Here is a 5,544-nt window from a genome sequence, read left to right as displayed (position 1 = left end):
GGTAGCGGCGGCGTGCAGGTTCTGTCAGCTGCCTCCCTACAAAAGTGATGCAGGGAATGATGGGCTTGGTTCCCCCTGTTTTATTTCTCTGGGGCCCTATCTTTGGTGGCTCTTGTATAAGGTTGGGACCAGGCTGACGATCCTAGATGGCCCTTTACTCTCCATTGTTCTCCGGAGTTCAGCGTCCTGTCCCTGGCCATGGCCTGGGGGGGCGCGGGGGCGCCTCTGCGCCAGCGCCATTGTGCAGCCCCCAAAGATGGCGGCTGCTGCATTGGCGCCTCACTGCGCAGGCGCAGCGCGGCCCGCCCCCTCCTCAAGGATGGAGGGTGGGGGCGCAGCGTCCCGGGTCTGCACGTCTGCAATCTGTCGGCATTGGAACTGTACCCTGTTGTGTCGGTCGTGTTAAATAAAGCAGGCCAGGGTGAGTGCTGTCCCCTTTCAAACTGCTGTGGGATTCGCCCTGAAGTGTGCAGGCGCAGCAGGAATGACAGTGTGGCAATCAGGGAGGGTCCCCAAAGGGCTGGCAAGCATCCTTTTTCCCTTGGCTGTGATCAGCAGATTCCACCGACGTCCTCCATACGCTGTTGTCTGAGAGGACGGAATCATCATGATGGATAGGCCATGGTGTATCACCTGAACAGCATGGTAGCTTCCCCTTAGCAATTTTTAAATTTAATTTTTTCTGAGATTTTTTTTTTTCATTTTTTGAAACAGTCTCACTATGCAGTTCAGGCTGGCCTTGAACTCACTTTGTAGCCCATGCTGGTCTCGAACATGCAACAGTTCCGCCTCCATCTCCTGAGTGTAGTGGGATTTCAGGTTTGCGCACTACACCAGGCTCTTCTTAATTATTTAATATCCCATTCTGTTTCCATCACAGTGGCGACTCAGTTCTACTGCGGAGCATCACGGTGAAGTCCTTTCTATGCTGAGGGGCGTGCCATGGCCGACATTCCTGGATTCCAGGAGCTGGGTGGGGCTGGTTTCATGTAGGAGAAAAAAACTCAGAAAAGTAGAAAGAATCTTACTGGTATTCTGGTATATCTTACTGGTATGTGTATTCGTGGGGTTAGAGCTATTCTCAGAATTATTGCCTTTACTTGGAGTTTTCTCTTTTTTGAGACAGGGTGGTCACAATTTGTAGGTAGGATAGCACTGAACATCTTCCAGGGTGTTGGGGTTTCAGGTGTATGCCACATCATGTAGCTTTTACTTGGATTTTGAATTAATGACTTTGACAATTTTTGTTAGACATGATTATTTTAGAACATTGGACATTAATAGTAAAACTTTGAATCTTAAACTGTGAGGATTTCTATTTTTCAAATAGAAATTGTTTATTACATTTGAGCTATCTTGTTTGCCCTTCTTGTAGTTCAGGTGGATATTTGAGAAATCACAATTAACTAGTTATTTTATTTGATTTTATTCTTTTAATATAGGATGTCTACATAGTTCAGGTGGTTTTATGCTTTTAAGATGGTCCCTGATTAAGGCTCTCAATTAGAGAGCCTTAGTCATGGAAACAGTTGTTTGCTGCCACCTGCTGTCCACTTTATTTTATTGCTATTGCTGTGCAGGCAGTTGTACATCAACTATGTGGCTTTTTTTTTTTTTTTTTTGCAGGACATTAATGTACTTAACCTTTTTCTTTTTAATATGATTTTTACATTAATCTATGTCAGGTAGTATAGTTACTTTTGGTCATTCTGTTTTTCTTTTTGTCTTTTTGAGACAGGGTCTGCCTCTGCAGCTCAGGCTGGCCTTGTGCTCACTTTATATCCCAGGCTGGTTTGGAACTCTCAATGATCTGCCTGCCAACACAGACTCCTGAGTGCTGGAATTACAGGAGAGTGCTGGAATTACAGGCAAGTGTTGGGATTACAGGCAAGTGTTGGGATTACAGGCAAGTGTTGGGATTACAGGCAAGTGCTGAGATTACAGGCATGTGTCACTATGCCTGGCTAGTTGTGTTTTTCTCATGTTTAAAATTTTTTAAAAGTATCAGGTTGGGGGCCGGGGAGATGGCTCAGTGGAGTAAGTGCTTCCCTGGCAAGCCCAAGGGCCTGAGTTCAATCCCCGGTTCCTCCAAAAAAAAAAAAAGTGTCAGGTTACATGATGATACATTCATTTTTTTTCTAGCCTTTTTTTTTGGCAGAACTGGGGATTGCACTTGCCAGGCAAAAACTTAAGCTACTAAGCCATCACCCCAGGGCCCTCGAGCATTTTGTTTCTTTTTGCGGAACCAGGGACTGAACTCAGGCCCTTGCGCTTGCCAGGAAAGCGCTTATTCTACTGAGTCATCTCCCCAGCCCCAAGATGGCCATCTCTATATCGAATTTGGATCACTGTCTCCTTAGAGTCTTTGACCATTTTAAAAGTATTGTTGGTGAGTTGCAGTAATTTAATATATATTGTGGGCACAAAGTATAAAACACTAAGTTGGGTGTGGTGATGCAGTTATAATCCCAGTACTCAGGAGGAGGCAGAGGCAGGAAGGTTGTCTTGGATTCAAGGTTATCCTGCACTGATAAAGTGAGTTCCATGGCAACCTGCATAGTGAAAGCCTTCCTCTAAAAGACAAAAATCAAACAAAAGATTCTGCAATTAAGTCAAAGATGACCTTTTCATTTTATTTTATTTTTTTTCCTTTTTCTTTTCTTTTTTTTTTTTTCTTTGGCGGAACCAGGGACTGAACTCAAGCCCTTGCACTTGCCAGAGAAGCGCTTATTCCACTGAGCCATCTCCCAGCCCCTTCATTTTATTTTAATTAATTTATTTTGTATTGGTTTCTGTTACACTATATACAGTAAAATGTAATAAAACACAAAAAGACTGTAGGAAGTAGGGAGATGCTTTTCAAATGGAAAGAATAACAGATGGAGTAGAGGAAATAAGAAGAGGATAAACAAATAGAAATGGACAAAATAGAATCCACTTTTTTAAAAAAAATTTATTTAATTGTGTGTGTGTGTGTGGTCAGCTCAGTCCACCACGGGGCGGGGCTGGCTGGCGTGTGGTGCTGGGGGATTGAACTGTGGTCCCTGTGCTTTGCTAAGCTTGTTCTATGTAGGTGCTTTAGACCACTGAGCCATCGCACCAGCCCTAGAATCCACTTTTGCAAATGTAAATGGTAGGGGCCAGGGAGATGGCTCAGTAGGATAAGTGCTTGACTGGCAAACGCAAGGATCTGAGTTCAATCCCTGGTTCTGCAAAAAAAAAAAAAAATTGTAAATGGTAACTAAAGTTGGTAATGGGAAGGGTTGGAAGAGGAAGGGGATAGAAAAGAAACAGATGGACCCACTCATTCTCCACAAAGACCCCTTGTTTTTGTTATGTAACGATTGTATTTATCACAGGAAGTTGGTATTGGACATGCATTCAGCTTTGTTTTTAGCTTTAGCCACTCATTTTATTTTATTTATTTTGACAGAACCAGGGATTGAAGTTGGGCCCTTGCACTTGTCAGGCAAGCGCCTAGTTTACTGAGCTATCTCCCTGCTCCTAGTTTTTTTAAAATTTAAGTTTAACATTTATTTTATTATTTGTTTTTGTGATTTTAATTTAATGTAATGTAATTTTCATATATTATTTTCTCTTTTTGAACCAGGGATTGAACTCAGGTCCTTGCGCAAGCGCTTATGCTGCTGAGCTAGGTCCCCAGCCCTTGTTTTATCTTTTTGAGACAGCGTCTCACTATGCAGTTCAGGCTGGCCTTGAGCTCATTTTGCAGCTTAGGCTGGCCTCGAACTCTTAATTATGCCACAGCCTCCCAAGGGCTAGGACTGTAGGTGGCAGCACCATGCCTGGCTCGATTGCTGTATTTTTTTTTTCCAGAACGGGAGATTGAACTCAGGCCCTTGCGTTTGCCAGTCAAGCGCTTATCCTACTGAGTCATACTCCCCCCCCCCGCCCCTTTGCTTTATTTTTTATTTATTTTTGTTGTTGTTTTTGTTTGTTTGGTGGAACTGGGGATTGAACTCAGGTCCTTGTGCTTGCCAGGGAAGTGCTTACTCCATTGAGCCACCTCCCCGGCCTGCTGTATTTTATATTATGTTTTTTAATTTTATTTTTTATTTACATTTATTTATTATTTTGGCATCAGGGATTGAACTGAAGACCTTGCGCTTGCCAGGCAGGTGCTTAAACCATTGAACAATCTCCCTGGCTTTTGGGTTTTATTTTTTTTATTTTATTTTTATTTTTTTGTGGAACCGGGGATGGAACTCAGGCCTTTGCACTTGCCAAAGCAAGCGCTTATTCTACTGAGCTATCTCCCCGGCCCCATTTGGGTTTTGATTTTTTATTTTCATTTTTAAGTATTTTTTGGTGGTGCCAGGGGCTTGAACTCAGGACCTATTGTACTGAGCTAATTGGCCTACTAATTTTTCAAATTTTATATATTTTTTTCTACTTAGTTTTTAAAATTGGATTTTACTTTATCGTACTTTATTAAAAATTTTTTTTTCTTTTTTTTAGGAACCGGGGCTTGAACTCAGATCCTTGTGTTTGCCTGGCAAGCACTCGTCCTACTGAGCCATCTCCCCGGCCCCCAAAATTTTTGTTTTTATTCTATTTTTGCTGTATTTTTAAATTTTTTTTTTTTTCGGAACCGGGGATTGAACTCGGGCCCTTGTGCTTGCCAGGGAAGCGCTTATTCTGTATTTTTATTTTATTTATTTATTATTTTTTTTGGTGGAACTGGGGATTGAACTCAGGCCCTTGTGCTCGCCAGAGAATCACTTATTCCACTGAGCCATCTCCTCAGCCCCATGTATTTTTAATTTTTAATTTTATTTTTGTTTTACTTAAAAGTTTACTTTATGTTTTATTCTAGTTCATTATTTTTTATTTCAATGCTGGTTTCTGCGCAACTTTCTCCGGCGCATGCGCGGTGAGCTCGCAGGGCTGCAGTGGGCTGCAATGCGGCAACGGCGCGGCCGCGTGGGCGAGGGCGGCACGGCTTGGCGGTGCGGAGAGGGGCTGCGTTGCTAAGCAGCGTTGCCATGGAGACAGGCGGCGCGCATCCGGGCCGCGCTCCACCCGCGCAGCGGGTAGAACGCCAGCCTTGCGCGTGAGAACGTCTCCAGAGGGTTGCTTGATGAAGAGCTGCCGTGTCGCGGTGTGTTTCGCGTCTTGGGTCAGCGGCAGGTCTCCCTCACACAGTCCGGTGTCCCCCAGGCTGAGGTGGTTTCTGTGGCCCGTCGCTCATGTGGGCTTCAGGCTGAGGCACCACGGGAGGTTGGCAGGGTGGGCCCGGGTCCCAGCATGCAGGAGCCGTGGCGACACAGCCCAGGACCGGTGGTTCCCCCGGTGCAGATGCTGTGCCCAGCGTCGCGGGGGCGGGCACTGTGCTCCCACCTGCGGTACAGAAGGTGCACAGTGGGCCATGGCTGGCCACACCCTCCTAGGCTCGTGCTGGAGGCCACGCCCTTCTGCCGAGCCTAGGAGTCACGAACCCTGGTGCTACAGTTGGAGCCTGAAGCGGGCCCGCCTGAGAGGAGGGGAGGGGGCGGGGCGGGGCGGGGCGGGGCAGCCGCCTGA

The 5,544-nt window shown here is 45.4% G+C and overlaps 1 protein-coding gene across 3 annotated transcripts in view; it reads left to right on the top strand.

Annotated features, from left to right (window-relative positions):
- Snurf (SNRPN upstream reading frame) overlaps nucleotides 1-5,544 on the top strand; it is a 17,364-nt gene that overhangs the window by 727 nt on the left and 11,093 nt on the right. The window lies entirely within an intron of this gene.

This window comes from Octodon degus, unplaced genomic scaffold, assembly GCF_000260255.1.
Source record: "Octodon degus isolate 3935 unplaced genomic scaffold, OctDeg1.0 scaffold00002, whole genome shotgun sequence".
Classification (NCBI taxonomy): domain Eukaryota; kingdom Metazoa; phylum Chordata; class Mammalia; order Rodentia; family Octodontidae; genus Octodon; species Octodon degus.
Note: the sequence above shows the minus strand (reverse complement) of the source record. Positions and strands in the feature narration are given on the sequence as shown.